The sequence below is a fragment of the Calonectris borealis genome, chromosome Z (assembly GCF_964195595.1).
Source record: "Calonectris borealis chromosome Z, bCalBor7.hap1.2, whole genome shotgun sequence".
Classification (NCBI taxonomy): domain Eukaryota; kingdom Metazoa; phylum Chordata; class Aves; order Procellariiformes; family Procellariidae; genus Calonectris; species Calonectris borealis.
The window spans coordinates 14956492-14982960 of record NC_134352.1 but is presented as its reverse complement, the minus strand read 5'-3'; the positions used below and the strand labels follow the sequence as shown (position 1 = coordinate 14982960).

Sequence of the window (26469 nt, the reverse complement as noted above, 5' to 3'; positions counted from 1 at the left end):
ATATATACTTATAAGTGTGTATATATATATTCCTATGGAAAAAGATATATTCTTCTTTCAGAAATGTTACCCAAGTGTAGTGTTGCTTTTCATTCCACTTGCAGTGCGGTGAGTCATGTTGTTGCTGTTTTTCAAGCAGAAGAAAGTTTGTTACTGATGAACAAGCATACTTCCTTATGCTTTGGTAAGACATTCCACATTTGGCCATTGTTATTAAATCAAAATTTTCTGGAAGTTTTATTAAACCTAGCAAATTGTGGGGTTTACCAATTTTATAGCTGATTCCCTGATGGATCCTGGGGACAGAAGAAATCCAAGTGTGGGCAAAAATGAGAAGATGCCCAGATCTTCCCAATACAGAGCCAGGGTGAAGCCGTTGGGTGTACCCAGGACTGTGACTTTGGGGCACAGCACTGAGGATATCTGCCCATCAGCACAGACTTCCATTCTGTCATTGACACTGCACATGACTCTGGGAAAATTGATGATATTTCTTCTTCCCAATTCTGAAGAGCTGTGTCCATCTCCAATAACTGTAGACTTCTAGTGTGTACTGTGACAAATTAATATCTGTGAATTTTGTTCCCTCTGTCTATCTCAGGCTCCTTTGGTGGAATGGAGGGTTTTACAGTCATAAAAACAGTAACTGAAAAGTGCCACCATCTAACCACTAAAATCATAATTATTTAGTATTATGTCACAATAGAATAAAACCATTATATACTGATTATTCATTTATCTTTACCAGGGAAAGTATAAATGATTTTATTCCCTACCCTGAGATTATCACTCTCAACCATTATGTTGGCTCCTTCAATAACAAACAGAGAAATAATACTTCCCCCAGGAGAGAGTTAGATGTTTCAGGGTTTTACAGTAGAAAGATCTTTCTTTCTGCCAACACTACAAAAACCTAATATCTTTAAATTGGACCACAACTCAAAGTGAATCATGAAAAGAGACTGCACAACCTCAGCTAAATAAGTAACAGTATAATTTTCTATTTAGTTCTGCAATATTTCTAATATTTCACTGTTGCTTTTTTTAGTGGTCCCATAGTGCCCTGCACAACTCCTGCTATGAAATGCCTCTTCCCATCATATCTAACTAACAGTATCATCCAAGGGAAAGAGAAGTGTTCATAAATGTCTAATTAATCCACTTTGTGTTTTTATAACCTGTTTTTTTTCAGGTAAAGGAAACTATATAGAATCCAATACAATGAAATATCAAATGTCTTTATTGGAAGGGGTAGTAAAGCTTAATGTCAAATATTTAAGGATAAGATTTCAGTTAGGATTACAAGAAAATTAATGCTTAAAGAAGGCTCCTGGAAAGGCTGGAAAGCATGTTCTCTGCATGTCTACTGTTGGAAGTTGCCTCTGATGTTGGTATCTAGCATCAAAGGCCTGTTATGAAAAACAGCATGTCTAGACACATGGCTGGTAGGCTCACAAGGACAAGACATGCTGTTATGAAGCTCTGTCTCCACTATACGTTCTTCTGCTTTTCTATTATGTTAAAAAGTCACCTTAACTATGAGGTCCAACATGGATCTATCCTCTATATCCTTGCCTTTCACAAGACCAATGAACAAGGACATTGAGGCAGCCTCAGTATACTTTCTCTGAAAGTATATACTTACCAGGAAGTGTATTCAAGCACATTCTGTCTTTCAGCACAGTGCAGATTTGCTTTGCTGCAAGGCAATGAGCTGGGGAATGAGGGAAAAGCTTTACTGTCCCTTTGTATTCTCTCCTTGTGTACAGAGTATGTTGAGGGCCACTGAAGTGACTGTTTTTTCCCCTCGTCTCCCAGTGAGATATACTGCTTTAACTTTGAGAGAAGAAGGAGAGAGAAATCTTTCTGCAGAGTGATTTCCCACTAAAAAAAAAAAAAACAAACCCAAAACAAAACAAATTTGAAATTTGAGTATTTAAACTCTGGTGACCATGTTAATCTGTATGTGCCTAGCACTTTGGTAGGCACTGGGTTTGTTCAGAAAGCTCTGTGATATCAGCTACCTCAAAGGTTCATGTAACAACTAGTGGAAATTTATTTAGAGATGTAGTTTTGCACTTGATTCTTGACAATTGGATTTGGAAATCTAAATGTCTCTGGTTTCAATTAAATGACCTAAAAATGTTACTAGAAGGCTGAAAGTTAAAGTAGAAATCTTCAGAAAACACACAATTTGCAAAGGGACTACTTAAGAGTAGCATATTAGAGGCACAGATGGTTTATACACCTCTGGGCAAAAAAAGTAAACCATCATGCAGAGTTAGTTAGAGCTAAAACAGCTTCCCTTTAAAAAGGTGAGCTCTGGCCATGCCAAGTGTAATGAAAATATGGCATGCTATAAATGAAACAAATAGCAAGTCATCAGATAAGATACACAGTTACTTAGAAATTCTGATGCATGTTGTGATTATGATTTGATAGGTGACTGCAGGCTTCCCATGTACTGAGAGGATGAAAAGGAAATCAAACAAAATAATGAATGATCTGCTGCACCACACTAGTTCCATCCTGCTTTATGGACACAATGAAATATAGCAGCCCACCATGTTTTCTCTTGTTTACCCTCAAGGTTAAGATCACATACTTCCTAAGGTGTTTTCCTTGCATAATGGTTCAGATTAGTCCTTCAATAAACATTATTAAGTCACTGTTCCAATCAGTTTTCCTTGGACTTGCAGACATAATTACTCTCTATAAATAGAAACTGTTTCTCAAAGCATTCTGTGATACAATTCACAAACAATTCAAATTTCAAAAGAACCCAAAGCCATTGGACTTTTATACACCACTGTTGCAGATTTATTGTGCTGGAGTACTTTACTCAGCAGGTCACTGTGGCAGAATTGCTGTATTTAGATGCTTAATATATTCCATAAATCATGGAATGTTTAATTCTGTAAAACAGTGTTTTCTTGGGATATTATTACAATATATGAAATTAAAAATCTAAATACTCCACAGCCTAATCATGATTAATTGGTGAAGTGACTTTCAAACTGGATGTATCACCTGAGACTGTTCCAAATATTTCCTCTCAAAAAGAACTTCTAGATTGTGTACTTGATTAACTCTGAAACTGGTATAACTCTAGAGTAAGATCTTGGGAATTTGGAGATATGTGCATCCCTTAGAACTATATAAACACACAAAAGGTCTATATTAGTATTCTCTTGTCTAAATGATTCAAAGTGGAACTTGGAAAGTGAGCTATGTGAGCATCCATGGTTATAAGCAGGTTTTCTTCTGGTTTTTTTTTTGTTGTTGTTTTTTTTTTTTTTTTTCTGCAGCTGGTGAGTTTTCTCATGATACAAAACCTATGGTCCAAAAACATGACATGTAAGTGATGAGATTTATTTGATAGACAGCTAGGACTTCTGTTTGCCCACACAGGTGCTGTCTGTGATATCAGTCTCTAAGTATCACTTTTGGTATGATTACTTTGGTGAGTTGCTAAGCTTCTGAGTTACAGCTTTCAAATTCAGATGTAAAGCTAGACAAAGAGTCTAGTATGTGGAAAGAAAAGCAAGTCCCTAACTTGCTTGACTAACCAGATGATTATGCTGTAATGCAGGTATGGGTAGATTGGATGTTTTTATATATGTATATATATGTATAATTAGATATTCATAGGCAAAGCAAAGGCTTTAAAGGGAAGCCTGTGTTCAGACAGCATAAGGTCAGAAGTAATTATCATTGTATTGTAACTGGTAGACACTGAACATGCACAAGTGCTTTACTAACATCCAATTGCCTCGTGAAACATCATGTCTTGTTTCCATCAAGGCACTTACAGCTCAGGCATCTGGCCGTTGTATCCTTTGATGCTGCTTTTTGACCTTGCTGTCAGTTGTCTACTGACATTTCTTAAACGTGATGTAGGGATGTACTTTCCCCCCACCGCCCCCCACCCCTGTGCTTCTTTGACTGTCAGTTCACAAAGAAACTCTCTGGAAGGAACAAATATGGTGTAAGTCTTCATATGTAATTTTTTTAGGATAAAAACCTCATGATTCCTTAAGCTCCCTCTTTTCTCTCCTGTTGTGTCTTTGATATGAAAATTGTGCCTCATATGAAAAGATATAAAAAACTGGAACACTTTAGAATAGATTGCAACAGATTGGCTTCCTGGTGTTTTGATCCTTTTCCTTCCTATTGTAGATCTGTAGAGCTTTATAGTGGGATTTGGGGATGCTTTTGCATGATATTGACCTGTAAGTTTATCTTTGCCACAAGAAATTTCATTGCAAAAGTCTGGGATTTGCTAGTCATCAGATGAGACAGATGAGAGCTTTCTATGAAAGTTTCAGCACTGGTGGAGCTATTTAAGCAACAGTATGTAGTTGTAAGCTCATTTCTATAAAAGAGTATGGAAAGGACACTGGCCTGGCATGCAATATTTCTGACCAAACATCTGACAGGAGAGACTTTGCTACATATTCTCAGAATATGATGGGGAAGAACTGTAAAATTTGGATGAGATACACGTGTATTGAACCTGCATACACAACTGTTTTTCACTCATTTTAAAAAGGTAGAAGGTGAGTATTGAGATGGAATTGGATATTGGTAAGCTACAGGTAGGTTACAAATAAATTAAGTTCTAGTAGCTTCAGCTGTGGTAAGAATACTGAAGTGAGTGTCATGTGAAATGTGAAGGAAAACCTGCATATTTTAAACTCTTTAGTGATGCAATCTGTAATGCTGTGCCTATAAATTTAAAATAATGTAGATAACAAATCTTCTGACTTTTCAGTTCAGGCGTGTCTGTGCACTTTCAGCTGGTGAATGTGGATTTGCAAAGGATGTACTGTACTGGGTGCAGAGTACCTCTGAGACGTGCAAGAGGGGAAATACATTTGGCTTTGAGGCTCAATTGCCAGCTGGCTACCAGAGATCAGTATGCCCTACTCCAATTTTTTGGTGCAATTCCAGAACAAAACCCTTCTAGAAGAAAGTCACACTTAAAATTTCACTGGTTACATCATGTCACTGTAACATGTCACAGATATGTAGGCAAATAAATTTTAAAGGATCTGAAAAAGCTTTCTGAGTCTTCAGCTTTGCAGAGAGAAGTGTAAAGATTTTATTTTATGCTATTTTATTTAATTTTATTTTATTTGTTAAACCAGTAAAAAATTCAAGTCAATTGTAAGTTAAACACACCATAGGTCAGAGAATGGAGAATTAAAATCTTGTTGATTGCTGAATAAATTAAGGGAATTGAGGCTGTAATAAAGTTGTTGGAATTGAAAGGATGGAAAAAAATTCTTTGCTTCTATGGGAAAAATTGGAATGAAATAAATGAAAGGGAATGTGAATCTGCAATTTTTTGAGTGTCCCACAGCATAATAGCTCTGAATAAGTCAGGCAAATCTGAGTTTACATTTAAAAACATGCATTTAGAAGTTGAACTTAGGAGTGACCTTTATTCTTGGAATATACTGTTCTTCTAGAGATTAACTTCCTCCAAATGCAGCAAAGAACTCTTGTCATGGTTTAACCCCAGCCAGCAACTAAACTCCACGCAGCCGCTCGCTCACACCTCCCCCCCCCCCCCCCCCCGTGGGATGGGGGAGAGAATCGGGAGGGCACAAGTAGGAAAACGCCCAGGTTGAGATAAAAACAGTATAATAATTGAAATAAAATGAAGTAGAACAGTAATAATAATGAGAACAACAACAATAACAGAATATACAAAGCAGACGATGTACAATGCAACTGCTCACTGACCGCCGACCACGTGTCATGAACGGGGCGCGCAAGGCCCCCCATGCCCCACCCACCCCTGGTTTTTATACTGAGCATGATGTCACATGGTATAGAATACCCCATTGGCCAGCTGGGTCAACCACCCTGGCTGTGTTCCCCGCCCTGGCCCCAGCTTGCCTTGCACGTGGCAGGGCATGGGAGGCCGAAAAGAGAAATCAAAAGTCTCCCCAGTGCAAGCACCACCCAGCAACAACCAAAGCATCAATGGGCCATCAATGCTCCTCTCATACCAAACCCAAAACACAGCACACCCCCCAAGCTACTGTGAAGAAAGTTAACTCTGTTTCAGCCAGAACCAGGACAACTCTATAACTTAAAATACAAATTTAGCTCCATGAAACTGTAGTTAATTCTCAGCAATAACGTCTTCTGTCAGTATGGCCAGCATTCTTTCTTTACATTTTATAAAATTTGCTCTAAAGTTAAAGAGACAGATGAATTCCCTTTGTCTATCCTGTCTGATTTCAGTTATTTATCACCTGATGATTTTGGCAACCTTAATAAAGTAATTAGGAAAGAATCAGCCCAACAAAAAGCCTAAATGAATTTGAACTTTATTGGACAGTATAAGAGAAGAAATAGGAATAACTTTGGCAGAGGAAAAATGCACTTGTTAAGTAATTGCGTAAAGTTTAGTAGAGCTTTTTGTTAAGTTGTATGTATGTAATGTCTGAGATTGTTTTTAATTCCAAAAATTTTGAGAAGTTATTTGAAAGACCCTAGTGGCCAAAAGTGTTTTGAGGAAGTACAGAAGTGATGTGAATGGAAAAGACTTCATTTATAGCCAGAAATGTAACATATTTTAAACTTGATGTAAATATATAAATGTATACCTATGTATGTACATATGCATATATATGTACACATCCGTATATAGATATATTTATATGGTCTGGATTATAAGAAGGTTTGTTTAAGGAAACATTTTTGGGCTGTTGTCCAAGATACCTTTTACTCTTCCAGAGTTGAACACAAAGACCATAACGAATTGTCAGCAAGGATTTTTTTTTTTTTTAAAGAGTGTTGGTGTTAACCAACTGGAGCAAATGGAACAAAAAGAAAGAGTCAGTGGCCTAAGTCTGGTGCAATCTAACACCTAAAAAAGACTTCCAGGTTATGCAAAGACAGAATTTGAGTCATTATAGGATTAAACTAATCTAAAAGAAAATGTTAATGACAGTATCAGATATAAGAAAAGTAGTTCTAGTACAACCTATTTTCAAAGCAAGGAGATACTCATTTACCACAAAATTATACAACATTCATAAAATATCTTAATGTATGAACGTGTCATGGTTTTGGTGGTGGATAAATCTAAGTGATCGCTACCAATCACTGCCTTCTAAATCAGACATTTCTTTGTCCATATGATGACTCACGTTCCAAAGATGTGTGCTGTAGACTTTGCATTGATCTAAAGTTGCTGTGACACATTTCTCATGAATGACACAATATGGGGGGAAGGTGAACCCACCCAAAGTATAAACAACTACTTTACTGGTGTGATTTTATGCAAAATTAAAGCAAGATCAAATCAATCAACCACAAATACCTTCTGATGTTCAGAGTAACTTTGGTTAACTGTTCATGATGGTTAGAAATCCTAGTGACTGAGAATTCTGTAACAACAAAGTTCAAAGAAGATGTCATAGATGAGTTTGAGAACACATCTCTCTTTATTGGCTGTGTGAAATTTGATGTTCTCATTTAGAATACGAATCCTTTTATAACACTTTTTAAAATCTGTAGATTGTATTTTTTTTTTAGAGGAGAAAGGTAACAGATATTAATGAAGTAGAAGCAAGAGAAAAAATGTTTGGTTATGCATGAGAAATGTTTAAATTCAATTACAAAAATGTATTTTATCAAGGCAAAAAACCCCTCCATGTTAATAGTTTGTGATCAAAGGCAGTAATACAATATCAACTGTCGGTCAAGTGAGCCTTTTGGGGCTAAGAAAAAAAGAAAAAAAGAAAAAGAACAACAAAAATAAAAAGTTGGCATCTGACAGTAGTGGAATAAACCCATATGGCTAGTTGGAAGGCACTTTACTTTTATATAGCAGTCTTGTTTGGAGAATGCAAGATGAATGCAAAGAAGACGACGCAAAGAAAAGTGACGAAGCTGGTGAAGGGTCTAGAGAACAAGTCTTATGGGGAGCCGCTGATGGAACTGGGGTTGTTTAGTCTGGAGAAAAGGAGGCTGAAGGGAGACCATATCGCTCTCTACAACTACCTGAAAGGAGGATGTAGCGAGGTGGGTGTCGGTCTCTTCTCCCTAGTAACAAGCGATAGACCAAGAGGAAGTGGCCTCAAGTTGCACCAGGGGAGGTTTCAATTGGATATTAGGAAAAATTTCTTCACCGAAAGGGTTGTCAAGCACTGGAACAGGCTGCCCAGGGAAGTGGTTGAGTCACCATCCCTGCAGGTATTTAAAAGATGGGTAGATGTGGCACTTAGGGACATGGTTTAGTGGTCGACTTGGCAATGTTAGGTTCACAGTTGGACTCAATGATCTTAAGGGTCTTTTCCAACCTAAATGATTCTATGATTCTATGAATAATTAGCATTTTAACTCTTGGGTGTAACAAAGATAGCTAAAGTACTACAATGTCACAAGAATAGTTAGAGTACTACAATCACCTCGGTATTAAATATATATATACATTATATAGCATTTTCTAAATTAGTGAAAATGAACACTAGAATGAAGGACAGCTACATTTGTGGGCCTCTTGTCCTGGATAGAATAGAAAAACAATACAGCAGCTGACAGTGTGCAATCAGGCAGGTGAGAATTGGGTACATAAAAGAAGAAGATATCTGATGTGAGAGTGAGTTACAGGGAACACATACTTTCCTGCAGCAGCTTAGCAAATAGCTTTTATCAAAAATGGCTGTTGTTTTCACCCACCCACCCCTCCATTTATCTTAACTATGTTAAACACCACTTTAAACTCTTGTTTATAGGAACATTAATTTGATTGCAATCTCTAATTTTTAAATATCTACATTTACACTGCTGAAGCCATAATGATTTTCTGCATACTTTTTTTCACTCTGAAGAGATGTTGTTTAGTTTAGCTTATGATGAGTTACTAAAATTCCTGTGGCATTTCAGTTTAGGCTGACAGCATAGCCAAAAATGCTGTACTTGGAGGGCTAGACTGCATAAAACCATGTGCTTGGAGACCATAATAGTGGGTCACTGGAGTGTGCTTGTAACAGCATAGGTGAGCTATTGTAACTTAGTCTTCCATCCTGGTTCTTTTGCTTTTAAAAAACAGTGTGTTACATGGTTTGCTGTGTGATATTTCTAATGCTAGTCTGCCTTAGGATGTACTGAGAAGACAGGATTGAATTAAATTGTTCTAACTATCTGAGGTAGAGGGAAAATAAGGTATTCTGGGGAGCTTCCTTTCTAGACTATCCTCTGCAGTACTAGATGACAAAGGATTGTTTTTCCAATGTCATGTGTGACTGTAGGAGCCAGGCTTGAAATTGCTGTGACTGTGATACAACAGAGTCAAGAGATAACCCATTTAGGATCTGTAGACCATTTGTAGCTGTGCAGTGGGTGGAACATGAGTTGTTTGTGGAACACTGATTACTAAAGTTCTGCATGGCAAGAAATTGGTGTCCTTTTTCAGTTAAAAGTGTGTGAAGTTTGTTGAAGCTGGATGATACTAAGCAGTAAGTTTGCTTACTTATGTGTGTGCTTGCTGTGCTACTTGACAAACTATACTCTAAAAATTTGGTTTTTGTAAAGTGTTTCATCTTCATCTTGCAAAGTGAGAAATGAGCTTGAAAATCTTCATGTAAAGCCAGCAAGCAAGTAAGAAACTCAACCTCTTAAATCAGAAATTTGCATCTGCTGTTTTCTTTAGAGAACTGTACTGTTTCTCTGATATCTAGATTTTGAGAAAACAATGTGGCTTATTCTGAAAATCAGTTTGGTTCTATTCTGCTCTCTTTAAATTTTTGCAGGTATCAGTCAGGGAACAGAACTTAGTGACTGCAACTACACAAAAACTGCAGGAATTTTTATTTTTTTTCCTCCGTGAATTGATCTTAGAGTTTCTTATTTTTGCGGTACACAGAAATTAAATTCTAGTTTGTTCAGGTCATTGTCACAAAATTGCATTTTCCAGCTGTCATATCTGGACTTGTGCATTTGATCTCGTGAAGAATTCACTGAAGTATATGTATATGTGTTTGTCTCTAATGTTATTAGAAGTAGAAGTTTTCATTGCTTACATTCTTATCATTGCTTTGTTTTCTCGGTTCTACCTGTGGGATGTAAAAAGTTTTCTTTTTGGAACTTGACAAATATTTTCTGCCAAATATTTCATTTTTATTTAGCACCATTGATGTCAAAACACTGTACAAAGGATATTATTTTCATTTTTCTTTTTATCATGAAGATAAGGAAGTCAGGTAGATGTGATTTCTTCAGGTCATCTAGCCAGCCAATGTCAAAAGTTCAGAATAACAGCCAGCTGCCAGTGTATTATTTGATTGTTTAGGTAAATTACGTAGTGCTTAGAAACTTTATTTGTATTTTAATTTCAAAATGTCCATTCTATCCTCTGAGTCAAAGTCATGTCTTAGGGTTGTAATGAGGTAAGTACGTTTCCATGTAAATGAGGTAAGTACATTTCTCTTTTCACTTTTTCCAATATATTACAGTAACTTGATAAAGTGGATAATGAAATCAAGCCCAGGAAAAAGAAACTAGAATTGGAGGATTGGAAATAAAGTTGCTTAGAGCCTAAGGGAGGCAAGTTTTAAGCCAGAGTATCTGGGTTTCCATCTCTATATCAGTAAAGGTAAAAGCCTTAAACTTTTAGTCAATTTGGTTCCAGATTAAGTGTCTTTTGAATACAGATTACATTTGCTCAGTCAAGAATGTGATGCAAGCATTGCAGGAAACAACAGAATGAAGGAAAGAGCTGTAATTGTCTGATTATACCTGTTTTCATTTAAAATCTGCAACAAAATGATAGATGCCAGAAACAATACCTGGACTTTGGAAGTCTATGCTGTTGCTTATGGCCTAGAAATGAAACCATAATTACACACACAAAATTAAATTGTTCCTTGATTCTCTGGGCAGACTTACAACTATAATTGCAGAGTCTTTGCTGGAATAAATTCTTCAAAACAAATATAATCTCACAATGTGATGTGTACTCCACATTGTACAGCCACAGGTTCCAATTTCCATGTGTTCCTGCTGGAATGCACTTATCCATTAGTTTTTTTATTATCTCAACAGCAACTTTAATATGCAACAATATTCCATTCCCCATCTCTATTTTCAGTCAGCTACACTTTTCTGAAACGATTACCTTTGGGGTTGAAATACTCTTCTTGTATGTCAAAAATTGCCTTTCTTAGAATTCTTGGAAAGTTTGAGATGAAAATATAATTTGGAGTAGCAGGAGAGAAGGAAGAGTAATTTTATCTTAAATAAATAGAAAAGACAATACTGAAAGGACAAGCTGACCTCCTGATCTACTTCTTCCTTAAAAATGTACCAGTTTCTGATCTTCCTGCCTCTTGCAGATTGGTTTGTGGTAAGTGTGCACATTGTCCTTTCCAAAATCAATTTGTTTTTGTGGAAATATTGTTCCCCAGCTTAATGAGATGACTGGGAGCAGTGACCATGGAGGGTAAATTGCGCTGAACCCACCCGATAGTCTTCTACAAAGAAATGACTGGCTTGGTGGATGAGGGGAGAGCAGTGGATGTTGTTTATCTTCACCAAGGCTTTTGACACTCTTTCCCATAAAATCTTCATAGACAATCTGATAAAATATAAGATAGCTAAGTAGACAGTGAGATGAACAGAAAACTGGCTGAACGGACAGGTGTGAAGGGTTGTAACCAGTACCAAGAAGTCCAGTTGAAGACCAGCCACTAGCAGTGTACCCAAGGGGTGGCTATTGGGACCAATACTCTTTAACATCTTCGTTACTGTCCTAGATGATGGGTCAGAGTGCACCCTTGGCAATTGGCAGAAGATACAAAACTGGGAGCGGCTGATACACCAGGTGGGTGTGCCACCATTCAGAGGAGCCATGACAGGCTGGACAAATGGGATAATTGGAACATCAAGAAGTTCAACAAAGGGAAATGCAAAGTCCTGCACCTGGGGAGAAACAAGTACAGGCACCAGCATATGCTGGGGGTTGTCCAGCAGGAAAGCAACTTGGCAGAAAAGGACCTGGGAGTCCTAGTGGACACCAAGTTGAACATGAGCCAGCAATGTGTCCTCGCTGCAAAGACAGCTGATGGTATCCCGGGCTGCATTAGGAGACACATTGACAGCAGGTCAAAGGAGGTGATCCTTCCACTCTATGCAGCACTGGTGAGACACAACTAGAGTGGTGTGACCAGTTCTGGGCTCCCTGGTACATTAAAGATGTGGACATACTGGAGGGAGTCCAAAGAAGGGCCAAGAAGATGATGAAAGGACTGGAGAGCTGGGACTGTTCAGCTTGGAGAAGGGAAAGCTCAGGGGAGATTTTATGCATGTGTATAAATATCTGATGAGAGGGTGTATAAAGATGATGGAGAGCCAGACCCTTCTCAGTGGTGCCCATTGACAGGACAAGAGGCAATGGGCAGAAGCTGAAACACAGGAAATTCCATTCAAACATAAGAAAAACTTTTTTTTTTACTGCCTGATCAAATACTAGAGCAGGTTTCCCTGAGATATTCAAAACCTGACTAGACATAGTCCTGGCCAACCTGCCCCAGATAACCCTGCTCTGAGCAGGGCGTTGGGTTGTGTAATCTCCAGAGGTGATTCCAACCTCAGCAATTCTGTGTTTCCTTAAATACCAAATTTGCTCACAGTAAAAAATTATCCCAAAATATATATATAATTTGAAATAACTTTAACTAAAAATAAATGTGAATTCTTTCTTGGCTACTCATCTTCTAATCTTCAGTAAGGAAATTTAATAACATTCTTGGGGCAGTTGTGTATGTGTTGGTCATGTAGTCATCCCATGGCGATATGAGAGTTCATATCATGTTCAGCCCCTGTTAAAAGAAAAGAAAATCAGCAGTCAGTCCTAACTTTTAAGTACTCTTTTAGATGAAATGGAATATATGAAAATAGCCTGACAACACGTGAAAATCGCGAGCTGATGTGTGAAGACGCTATAAGTATCTTATGGAAATCAGTGGACCAGAGAAAGGGTGGAGACCAGTTGATGAGCCAGAAATGTTTGGAGCTGAAAGATTGGAAGCTGTTTTCTTTGCAAAGAAAGTAGGAGGGATTTATCTAATTGCAAAATACTGAATGAATAGGCTTGGAGTACAAACGAAACCACGCATATCTTTTTTCATTCTAATCTGAGCATGCTGTATATCATTATATTTAGCTTAAATTTATATAGCTTTTGCTTTTTATTGTTGTCATTATATCTTCCTGTTACAGAGCTCCCAGATAGGTTCCAATAAGGGATGAAACTTTCAACAGGCCTTTTATAGGAAAAATGGTGGTGTGTAAGGTCTGTCTTAAGGTGGTTAACCTTGCAAAAAGCAACAGCTAAGGTTGTAAAATCTCTGAAGGTCAAGGGTTTCTTTAAGCCCATGCTCTATTGTCTTTAGCTTAAAAGACTGCTTGAAGAGCAAAATAGCTGCTCTAAATATTTAAGAGCATAATCTATGCATTCTAGCAATAAGGAAATTGCTGAAATTTTTAGGAATCTGAGTCAGTGAAGGAAGAAATAAAGGCTGAGTAAAAGCTTGGCTCTGCTTATGCTCCTCAATATGTACACATGACTTCTCTTAAACAGACGGTGAAATCCTCTGTGGCTCTAGAAACAAAGAATGGCAACTATTAGTTCTGGTGTAATGTGAAGGGAGAGAACCCCACTAGTGAGTGTAAAGCATGTAGGAAGAATAGCGGCTTCATTTTCTAAAAAAGATTTACTTTTTTGGTATGACCAAGGATACCCGTGGAATATAAGTGTAGTGCTCAGTTCTAGAAAAAAGCTAGGGTACTTGGTGGGAAAAGAAGGCAAAGAAATTTCCAGGATGTAGCTATCATTTAGGAACCACGGCTAGAAAAGAAATAATTTAACAATAAAAACAAGTGAAAGGAGCTGGTGATATTTGTTTGCTTTCTATATAGTTCTAAATAGTTCTAAATAGTTCTCCTAGTTGTAGCATTGCAGATTCATCCATTTAAAAATAACAGGTGATATAAAATGGTTGATACAATCCTGATATTCTGATTTTTGAAAAGCTTTTTAGCTGATGCAGTGTCGTGGTTTAACCTGGCAGGCAGCCAAATACCACGCAGCTGCTCACTCACTCCCCCCCTCCAGCGGGACGGGGAGAGAATCAGAAGGGTAAGAGTGAGAAAAACTCATGGGTTGAGAGAAAGACAGTTTAATAGAACAGAAAAAAGGGAAAATAATAATGATAATGATAAAATATACAAAATGAGTGATGCACAACGCAATTGCTCACCACCCGCGCTGACCGATAACCAAGTAGCGATCGGTACTTCCTGGATCACGCCTACCATTCATATACTGAGCATGACATCACATGATATGGAATACCCCATTGGCCAGCTGGGCTGGCTGTCCTGATTATGTTCCCTCCCATCTTGTGTACCTAGCTCAGTCAGTAGGCACGGGAGCTGTCCTTGGACTAGGAGGGCACTTAGCAACAACTGAAAACATCAGTGTGTTATCAACATTCTCCTCATCCTAAATCCAAAACACAGCACTAGGAAGAAATTTATCCCTATCCCAGCCAAAACCAGGACAGTTTCTGGAGATCTATGGAGGTTAACAGAGCTTCAATTCTTACTAAATGTAGATGTAGTACTTTGATCCCTCATCTTAAGATTTCCCTCTGTCCTCCTTCTCCCAAGGTCCCATTTAAATTTACAACTGCAGTAATGCCTATGTTCTTCCTTTGAATGAAAGGTTATTACTGGCATTTCCCTAGCATGAAATATGGAGAACTGTTAAACTCATATTAAACATAAATGTAATTAGAAATGTAAGTTTGAAGAAAGACAAGTTGACCCCACTGTCAGAGAGTCAATACCAACTGAACTACAGATTTGTACTGTCCATCAAGTACTGACCATCAAGTACTTGCTGAAAACTGAGAAAGTAGAACAATAGAAATAAGTAGACAATGAAAAATGAATAAGTAAACAGTGAAAATAAAAACATAAAGCCTTTCTCATTTGTCTTGGTGAGAATTGCTTCAAACATTGTGTAAAGGAAGCAATTTCCTAGCAACCCTTTCTTAATGCACAGCAATATACCTGACTGAAAATAGCATTGCTTCTGTATGTCACTTTATGTGTAGGTAAGGGCCTGTCAATAAACCTCCTATAAACTCCTTTAGAGGAGTTGTAATCATCCAGCTATTAAAATTCACTTTAGGAGGACACTTAAAATAAGACTCTCCTGGGCCTTAACAATGTGATTTTGAATTTTGTTTCTCTTTTTATTTATCCCGATTTAGAGATGGAACAAGCAAAAGTTGCTTAGCCCATTTATGGAAGCTAATGCTCCTCAAGTTTAAAAAAGATCAAGACAGCTTTTTGCTCTTATTTAGTGGCTGTCATTTTAAGAATCAGGTTTTTTCAGGTGGGATTGAAGTTTTACATGAAGAGATGTACGACTTCTGCAGTCCTTATCTTGAAGAATTTAACCTTTTCTTTATTTTCTGTGCATGAGGAAAGGATTAATAAAAGGTGTTGATTATTTAATGTAGCATAGGCAGTGGGCTATTGTTCCAGTTCCTTTCACCCTCTTTTGTTAATACACCATTTTCCTAATCCTATATCCTTTGTTTCTCCTCAGTTGTTTTGGTTATGCAGAACTTCTGATTTATAAACAATTCACTGTTTTCCCTCTAAGACTTACCCATAATGCCACAGAAGGCTATAAGAACAAAAAGGAAAAAAACCTGTGTATACATCATTCTTGCGTCCTCTCTTGACATTTTCTAGCCAGCAAGTGTCTGAAACCCAAACTCGTGGTTCATCTAAACTATAGCATAGCAGAAAACTTATGTAGTCTGAAGAATTGTTTTTGGAAGAAAGTATACTGGCATGAAAATTGCGTCTTTGCCTTAAAATCTTAAAGTGCTTTCTTGACAGTCATTCTGCCTTTAATGCTGCCAGATAGGAAAATTTCAGTGTGTTAAATTGGGAAAAGTCATTACAAGGTCACACAATAAAAAAAAAAAGTCAGAGTTGATTTCTGTTCCCCTTTATGCTATTAGAGAAATCTTAACACCAAAAGGGTTATCAAGCACTGGAACAGACTGCCCAGGGAACTGGTTGAGTCACCATCCCTGAAGGCATTTAAAATAGATGTGGCGCTTAGGGACGTGGTTTAGTGGTGGACTTGGCAGTGTTAGGTTTACAGTTGGACTCGATGATCTTAAGGGTCTTTTCCAACCTAAATGATTCTATGATTCTATAAAGAGCTAAAATCTAACTCAGAGGATGGAAATTTCATTGGTTTTCATTTCATTTAGGTTTTTGTCTGAAATATGTGTACAAAATAAATAATCTGTGAAACTGCAGGGTGAAACGGATGTAATAATTGATTGTTCTATATAGTCTACTGAGATGTAGGTGAAGACTAAACAACTGGCAAAAGCAAGAGTTTGAATGCCAAATATAAGTAAGCTGTAGTGGTTGGGGTAACAATAGATTGATGCATTCTTACAGCATGACTGGAAGCTATGAAATGTTCAATAATATCTTTCAATATCTGATAAAGTTTTTTTTTTTTCTTTTCTTTTTTTATTGCAGAAGTTCAATGAAAAAGATGAATAGACTAAACTTGTAGGCTTGAGTTAATAACAGATCATGGTCTTTTCTCAGAGATAAGGGACATCACAAGTTGCAAAAAATAATAATAAAATTTCCTTCTAGGATAGCTGAGATTTGCTCAGGGATTAGAAAATCTAACATATTGTTTGGCCAGGAACAAAGTAGCTAGTTTTGGAAAAGCAAGTTCTAGAGTATGCAAAGTTTTAGTGAAAATTTGAAATAATCATTCTCCTTTATCTTTTTTATTTCCTTTCTACATTAATTATCAGGGGAAAAAAAAAATCTAAACCAAACTCATTTGGGTCTGTTCTACCAGGAATATTTTCTTTGTTTGTACCCTGCAAATTAAGAAGGATTTTACATTGTGTATTTAGATTCCGGTTTCATATAAAAATAGGATTCCATACAGCTGTGTATTTAAATATGACATGAGTCTGAAGGAAAATTTTCAGACGTGAGTGAACATAGACAATACATCTTAACTATTATGTAAGTCAGAAATGGCCTCTTTCATAATTTATAAGCTTCTGAGTTACAGTTTTGTCCTATGACTTTCTTCTCTCTATTGTGCCTATTGCCTTATTGACCCTACTAGAGATATTGTATTAGTCACCCAATAATTCCATTCTTATATGCCCCTCCAGCTTACGAAAACGTGCACTTAATTTTGGCAGCATGATGGAAAAGGCAAGAGATAGATACCTGATTTATAAGATACTAAATTTTGTCAGTAAAAAAGTAAGAATTCCTTTATGGAAAACCTTTCTGAAAGAAATAATATTTTAGAGCCACTCGAACTGTGAATTTTCTTTTTTACCACTTCATGCATGTTTTTTATGGTGTCATTTAGGATGCAGCTTAGTTCACCTAAACGTAACTGCTTGGTAAAATTTTTATATGTATTAGGGCATTTGAGACAACCATACGGTAGACAAGGCACATGACCTATTGAAGACCGATGCCCCTCTGGATGATCCTCTGATGCTGGATATCCCGGGACATTTAAATGGTGTTAGACATCTATATTAGGGAGACAAAATTGCATCCATACTAACTAGTCCATGCACTTTCAAATATTTTTCCGTAAATAATTTGTCTGGTAATGCAAATGAGTACTGGATATAGCAATCTACTGCTAATCCCTGCACTCCTAAATGAAACACATGAACTTCCTTGTAAAAACTTACATAACTCAGACATGAAAATGTGACATACCAGAAAGATGTCTATAGAATTCTAAATAATTTGGTAATGTACCATGAGTCCTACAGCTCAAATCTTGCTGATACGCTGTTATCGTTGTATATAATAAGCACAGAAATATTTACTCTGTCACTACCCGACGCAAGTACAAGCTATTTTTATGATATTTTTTTTCTTTTTATTCTTGCAAGATAGAATTAGAGGAATTGTGATATGTTAGGTTGCATTAAAGGATTTATACAGAGAACAAGCATAGCTATCAATTTAATAATACTGCAGGAAAATCCCAGATTGTCTTTTTGTGATGTAACTGACATTATAAACCTAAAAACACATAGAAAGGGTCTTGCTTTGATTTATTGTGTATTCATTCATCAGAACAAATGAAAAAATTGTTCTTTTAACTGTTTTTTCAGTGTATCATTTTTGTCCTGGAAAGGATTTCATTAGTAAAATTGGTCTGTAAATGCATTCTTTGTTTCACTTGAGACTGTCCTGTACAAAGTTAATAACAATCAGCGTCACTGTTGCAAACAGCATGAGGGCAATGGTAAAGTTCTCTGTAATGCATATTCTGTACATAAGATATATTATTTCATTATTTTATGACATGATACAGATCACATGATGCTTAATTGCAGTAGTTGCATCCTAGCAATATGATTTTGAGAGATGAAATTTCAGCACGAGCAAATACAAGCAACTTTATGGTCTTTTGTAATTAAAAGCTTTCTTCTTTGTCCTTTAGAAATAGTAAAAATAATGAAAACAGTCAAGTTAGGAAAACACTCTGAACATAATGTAGTAGGATGATGTTAGTGTCAGCAGGATAGTGGAATGAATGACCTGTCATGCTTTCTCCATCTTAAGTCTGACTTTTAGCTTATAATTTCTGCACATAATCCTTTCATGGACAATTTTTTTCAAGTTTTCTCAATGAGTTCTCTACACCAGTGAAGCAGCTCTAGATACTTTTGGATGGAAGAGAGAATATCCTGGTGATATTCTATCACATCAGAAGGCTAGCCAGCTCATTTTTTAATTTAGATATATCAAAAAGCTGCATTTATGGTCAAGAATGAGAACCATTTGCCCTTTGGTAAACAAATTTATTGGCAAGGCATGAGGTAATGGGAGTTTTCCTTCAGAATCATGCTTGATGTTGAAAGCTTTTGCCTTAGGGCTTTGTTTTCAGAATCTATGACTGAAGAAAGCTATTTTCATAAAACCTATTTATGATTCGGTAGGTCAGTCAGAAGTAAAATAGCCCTACTGACAGGGTTCTGAGAGCGCATCGCCACCTGAAACATTTTGTATAGCTTTTCATGTGCAGATTGGAAATATTTCCTCTAGAATGTACCATTTTTTTCATGACTCACAAAACACCCTTTTACTTGTTTGAAAATGCAAAAAAAATTTCTCCAGTTCAAATTAAAAATAAATAATTTTCATTCAAAGCACATTTTTATATATTTTACAGGAAGGAAAACCATGGTTTCTTATCCTGCTCCTATACATATGATGAAAATGGAGCATTGAACATTAGTTTATTAATGAGAACCTTTTAACCTTTCCTCCTCCAAGAAAAAAAAAATCTGTAAATTCCACTAGTAAAAAACCTATTTCAAAAACAACAGAAAAATCCAATTACAAATGGAACGTTACATAGAAAACAAAATGTTAGCAAAACATCTTTTTTTTTTTTTTAAAGACAATATCATTTGAATGTTCAAAATAAAAGAATAGGCAGGGGGGAAAATGCATTTTTAAAACCTCACAATTTAAAGTCTAAGGAATAGCAATGCAAATTATTTAAAATAAATTAGATTTCTTAACACAATCTAGAGACGTCTGGCTTTTATGAACATTATCTTTGTAGAAAATCTCCCAAGATATATTGGATAAGCTAAAACATTACACATACAAATTTCAAATACTGCGTGTTGAGACATGCATTTGCATGTTTTGAAAATGAAGTACATTTTTTGCTGAAGAGTGTTACTATGTTGTTGACATTCTTATCAAACAGTGAGAGTAGGAGCTTAAGTATTGTTTGCAGAGGTACATTCATCTTATTGCACTTGTGTTCATTCTTACCTCTATATCTTTCTTCTGAATAACTTGAAATATTCAGTTCAGTATACCAACACTTCTATTATTTGTTTGTTTGTTTCAATCATAATTTTCCATTATCCTGAGAATAGTGCTGTGGAGATGCAGTACATCTGCACTGCAGTTACAAAGAAATGCACAAGTTCCAGTAGCTGGAATTTCTTTTAAAATTCTTCAGCATTTATTTATTTTCAACCTCGCAGAAATACTTAGCTCTAAGAAACAGAATCTCTTAGAGACAATAGCGGTAACATTGCCTCTGCTGTAATTGCAATGACATGAGTCCTCCTTTCTCAGCAAACTTAGAATAATGGAATAGGTTTGGCCAAGACAACAAAGATGATGTTCATCATGCAGGTCAACAAATGTTTAACATTCTTTTAAAACCAAGACAAGGTTATTGATCATTATTTATCCTAAGAACAGATCATAAGTAGTCATAAGAACTTATATTACCCCAGTAGTTTAACTGCTACTTGCTTGATTCCTTGGTACATTGATATCCTCCTCTGAGATTTCTTGTACAGGGAGGTAACCTCACCAAATTTTGATCCAGTAGCTGTTTGTTGATCTGTTTAGAAAGGTGTTTTAAAATGCCCCCTTAAGTCTTGTAGTTCAGGTACAGATAACCTCTTTGCCTCAAGGTGAAGAGAATAATAAAAATATCACTGTTCTCATGTTTGGTTTAATGCAGAAAACCTATTTTAGTAATAGTACCAGAGCAACTCAAAACAGGAAAAACAGGTGTGAAGAATAAAAAAATATGATCAGACTTTCAGAAAGACAGCAGAGAATTGAATCTTGCTTTGCCTGCAGCTAACACTTCTTCTATTGGTTATGACGGTGCATTTTTCCTTACCTTTTCCTCTACCCTAGTGTTGTACTTTAGACTGTTGTACTTTACATTACTGGATGTCAGTGGAGAAGGGAAACTAGAAGTCATCTTCAAAATGATAATGATTAGAAATAATTAACCCTGCGCCTTTGCAACTACTATGGTTTACTTCTTAAATGCGTTCTGTTTCCTTGAATCTATCTGAGGAGAAAGGCAGGAATATACAGAAGAATGCACCTTATAGTACCACACTTTCATAGTTAGGAAGCATTGATTCACAGGAGACAAAAAAACTGCTTCAGGGCCAAAATAGAAGGTAATGAGAATCTTTCTTTCTTAGGGTCACATAATGAATGTTGTCCTATGAATATATATATGCATGTGAAATTGACCGTGTAGAAACCTATCCGGACAGCAAAAGACACTAAGAAAGGTGTGCCAGTTTTCTATGACATAAGCAGCAATATGCAGAGCCTAAAAATTTCCTGGAAACCATGGAAATGAATTAAAAGCCAATATAACAAAGGCCCACAGAGCTGAAAAAGGAAATGTAACAGTAAAGCAGATAAGTCTGAAAAGACAACTGCAAAAAACATGAGTAATAATGAATAAAATAGAAAATAGACAAAGCAGCTTGGCATTCGTATTACACGGAACATTTTGTTTCCTTAAGGGTGAAGTTGGTGCTTAGTGACAGTAAAAATGAACAAACAGACCTAAAGAAAATGGATTGGAGACAAGAATCCAAAATAAAACATATAATTTCTCACATATTATATGGATGAAGTGGTAAAAGACACTATGATGTACTGCCAAAATCCGAGATGCCTGTAATAAAAACTAAACATGAAAAATGTCTGCAAAGCTGTAAGTGTTTTGCTGGGCTCTGTTGTTGAAGAATGTGATGTGTGTCTTCCTAAGCAAAATCAAACACGCAGCAGCTAGGCACCTTTTGTGCCCTGTATATGAGGCTATTCATTTGGACTGTGAACAAAATATAGGAACCAAGTATTAGAATGTGTTAGACAGACTTTTAAGGAGAATTTAAAGTGAACAGCAATTTCTATTGTGCAGCCTTTGAACAAAATCTATTTTATACTTTATACAGAGATATAAACTGTAAGGAATACATTGACTGTATTAGCGAAAAGTAGCTCAGACAAAATCTTAAAACATGAAATTGGGACTTGAAACAACATGCGGAAACTGTGACCAGTTTTTGCACCATCTGGACTTATTTTCTGGAGCATTTCAGAAAGGATTCAGGTATTGTCTAGTATATTTGAAGATTTGTAATTGAACTTGCAAAAGTGTTCATCGACAACAGTCAATAAATTCATTGTTAACCTTGTACTGAACAAATACAAGGCTTTAATGTTGCTAACATTGTGCCCTAGATTTCTTGTAACGGGCACAAAATATTAGTTTACAGTTTTGACCGTTTTGGCCTTGGTCTTTGTGCATTATTGCCATACATGTAAAATAGAGGTCATAATTATTCTGCCTTTTTACAAAACAGATATCTATTTATCCTAGAAAACAATTTACTTATATAAAATATTATATTGAGATCAATCGCTTCCCAAAAAATTTGTAAAAAATGAATAGTTCTTTTTTCAAGACTTGAATGTATGAAGAAAATACAGCCACTCACTGAACAGTGAGGACAAAAGTATTAAGAAGGTATAGACTCAGATATCACAGTCCATCCATGCACTGAATGAATCAAAGTTCCCAAGGAAAACTGTCCTCAATTTAGCGAAAATGTAATCCAAATTTTAGATTGTTAACAAACAAAACATTGAAAAAGTGTCTCCTGAAAGATGTCTGCTTTTGATGTGGCAACAGAAAGAAAGGGACAACTACCTTCAGCTTGGGCAGTTTGTTCCAATTGCCCTCATAGAAAAAATCGGAATAAATTTTTCTTATTTCAATTCCTGGTTTTCTTCCTATAATTAAATTTTATTATGTCTTTCTCTGTGGGATGAGAGAGTCATTTAATATCTGCTATGTTTCCCCCCATGACAGTCCATAAATACTGTCAGCAAATCCTCTCTTAATAATATATGATATTAAAATCAAAGTCACTATAATGATGAACAAGCACTGATAGCGTTAATCAACTCTTTATTTTTCTGTGGTCATCTGCAACTTAATTCTTTTACAATGTTTGTGATTTGAGTAAAAATATTTTATTACAGTGACTTCAGATACATGTTAATTTGAAATGCACATTTTATGAATTAGTTTTAAAAAAAAAGTGATCCAGTCAACTTAAAGTAGTATTAGAGATACATAAATCATGCAAATTAGGTAAGGATATTTATATATCTAACAATAAATGATTCTAAAAACGGCATAGCAGCAATAGTCTTGAGTAGCTGACAGAATTCAATTGGCTCTTTTTGGTATATCCTGCAAATTTGAAGGTTTTGCTGTGCAATATTCATATTTAAACTGAAGAAAATATACAGAATATTAACTTCAGAAACTTGTAACAGTAAAGACAATATAATGACTAGTCATGAACATAAAAGAAAAATAGTAGAATTGAATTATCATTACATAAAATAACATGAGTAGTGAATGTCGTTTATAGTATGGAAGCATGTACCTCTGATATTAACCAGACCCTTGCTTTTCATAAAGATCTCTGAAAATAACACTCCTGACATTTAGCTCTTTACCATAGATTACTCAAGCATGAAGCCAGTTAAATTGGTTTTCTGCTCTAGCTTCACAGAAATGAAATTAATTTCTTCCTCCATTTTTGCTGTTCACACTTTTCTTTGACAGTGTTCCTCAAAGATGGGTAAACCAAGTCAAATTCTCTCATATATTAGTTGTTCTTCTTTCATCTGGAAAATTTATATACTAAGCAGCAGTTTGTAATTGTCACTGTTTAGTGACTACATTCTAGTCACTAGATTCTAGTTTCCATTTAAAGGCTAATAAGGTTAAAAATCATATTTCTCCCCTTTGCTTCTACTTATTCAGTGATTTTGTTGATGACTGGACTGACTTTCAACAGTCAGAACAGAACAGAAATGTAGAAATTTTCAATTGGATTATACTAACACCCTAAAAATTGCATTGTATATAAGAGAGAAAAAAAACCACAATAAACCAACAGGTACTTCAAATTCCAGTTTTATCATCTCTGTAGCCTTTTGTATTCAACAACATCTGGGATACTACAGTAACTGAAGCAGAGGCTTAAAAATTGGGTGATGGCTGTACATGTGCCCATGGAGAGGGGGAGGGAGGAACACTGGATGATGCTGGTGGACTGAACAGGGACAATAGAATTAGCAACGAGTTTCAGACTCAACATCCTGATTAAAACAAATGTAACATGTAAAACCTGACTTATAGTGTCCTGCACTTTCACGTATCTTATGTCACTTCACACAATCATTGGGCCTGCCAGTGTAGAAGGAAGGACTGTGGTGTTCTTTGTATCCTAACATAAAATAAGATACAGCTTCATTTCTTTCTGTTCATTTGTATGTTTGGATTATACTCAGTTAAATCCAGAATAATATCAAAGTTTCTAAAAAATTTTCTTGTTGAAGTTTCTAAAAATTAAACTGCACTCTGGAAAGTAGCTGTCTATGTTGACTGAACAAGTACCAAGGATAACTACGGATAGACAACTTGTGATTAAGTGAGATGAACCCAACACATTGCATTTCTTCCTCTTTCTCTGAGCTGGTAAACTTTGATCCTGTTGATCCACTGAAACAAAATGTGACAGAAGGATAGATGTCTCCCAGATGAGATCCTATAACATAAACGAAATTAGGAATCTTCATGGGGAAGTGAGACTTTTATACCTCGCCACTGAGTTAGTTTTAGTTACTGGACACTGAAGGATCAATCAAAGACGTTTGCTGTAGGAAAATTGCCACTCGCAGATGGAATCAATTCCAAGTTACATATCTACTGAGTAGTAGATAAATAGTGTTTCTTGGTTCCAATGTTAGAACATTTTTTGTTGTCTTCACCAATGCAGGGATGGACTTTTTGAGTTCTTCCTGATTCCTTAGCCTGCTTCTGAAAAAAAAAGAAAAGAAAATTGATTTTAAGTAGAATTACTTATATATTACAAAATTTTATAGCTGCTTTTATGAAGCCATGTGAGGGAAATTATTCTGGAAGCAATTTTTTATAATAATTATGAGAGAAAATAAAAGGCTGAAAGAAACCTAAGAGACCATAGTTGTTTAAATGCTGCATTCAGTGTTTCAGAGATTGAAATCCGTGGGCAAATAAAGCTGGGAAACAAAGCCAGGAAGTGTTGGCTTACCTATTAAAATTTGTGTATCAAAGTGAGGTGACTTTTCCATAGCTAACTGATATGCAACATAAGAGAACACACATGCAGGATGCCTAACACATGCAACAGCTAGATATTTCCCAGAAAAGACAAGGCTAGAAAGAAAAAGTGAAAAGGGAAAAAAAAATTAAGAGAAAAGTTGTACCAACAAATGAGCACCTGAATTAGACACTGATCAGAAAAATGGCTTACAATTATCTCCATGTTTAAATGAGCTTTGTACACTGAGGCTCGCATCACCTCTTCAAGAGCAAACAGATCGTTATTATCAGTATTGGGATAATAGGTTGGAATAAAATAAATAAATAAAAAATCCACAGTTCTGATGCCTGTGATTATTAAAACCATAAAATTTCAGAATGTTAAGTATTGATTAGTTTATTGAATTAGGAGCTTAAAAGGTGTATATGCAGGCTTAAAAAATGAATGGTGTTCTATTTAAGGATCTGAATGTATTTCAGCAAAAAATAAAACAAAAAGACTGTAGAATAAAAGAACAATAGCTCTCCTTTAGTTACCAGCTAAATAAACAGTATTAATAAATAAAAACTAGTTGTTTTTTTTTAAATAGATTCTGAAGAAAGCTTAATATATTTTAATGGCCAGAGAAAAAAAAGGACTAATTTACAACACTTAGCTCATTCATACTCTTAAAACAAAATGTTTTACAGAATAATGATTTTGAGTTCAAAATTCAAGAGCACTGGTACACAGGACTTTATTAAAAATAGTCCTGAGTGTCAGTAGGAAATTCAGATCCACGATTTTTTTTTTGATCTCCAAAATGAGAAGCTTATATCTGTGGACAGCCTGAGACCTCTTAAATTAACTGAAATTGATGAAGTTCTAGTTGTGTAGGATTCAATAGTAAGCTGCATCAATAATGTCCTGATTACAGCCAGAGACTTTATCTGAAGAGGGATAAAACAATAAATTATTTGAGTTAGTAGAGTTACATGGTTACTCTTCGCTGACTTCATCCAGGCAATTTTCAGTCTTCAAAACATCTATTAGCTTTTAGAAGTTTCTTTAAATTTTGCAATGCAAAATGTCAGAGACCCTAAGAATGGAGTAACTCCCACAAAATGCTATAACAATGTGCAAAACCTCAACCTGAAAAAGGAGTAAAATTAAAATTTTAATAGAAAATATAACAAATGCAAAACCAAAAAGATGTATTACAAGAAGATGTCTTCCTCTCTCCAATTTAAGGTTAGAAAATGGTAAAGCAGTATGAGAATGTCTGCTTTTTCATAGACTTGTAGAATGGTTTGAGTTGGAAGGGACTTTCAAAGATCATCTAGCTCAACACCCCTGCTGTGGGCAGGGATGTCTTTCACTAGATCAGGTTACT

General features: G+C 35.9%; 1 long non-coding RNA gene across 1 annotated transcript in view; it reads right to left on the bottom strand.

The window, feature by feature from the left end:
- LOC142076029 (uncharacterized) overlaps nt 1–24122 on the bottom strand; it is a 443096-nt gene extending 418974 nt beyond the window's left edge. The window contains exon 1 of the long non-coding RNA XR_012671083.1: nt 24109–24122. This is a non-coding gene — a long non-coding RNA (uncharacterized LOC142076029). The remainder of the gene's footprint in view (nt 1–24108) is intronic.
- Nucleotides 24123–26469: the final 2347 nt, after the last annotated feature.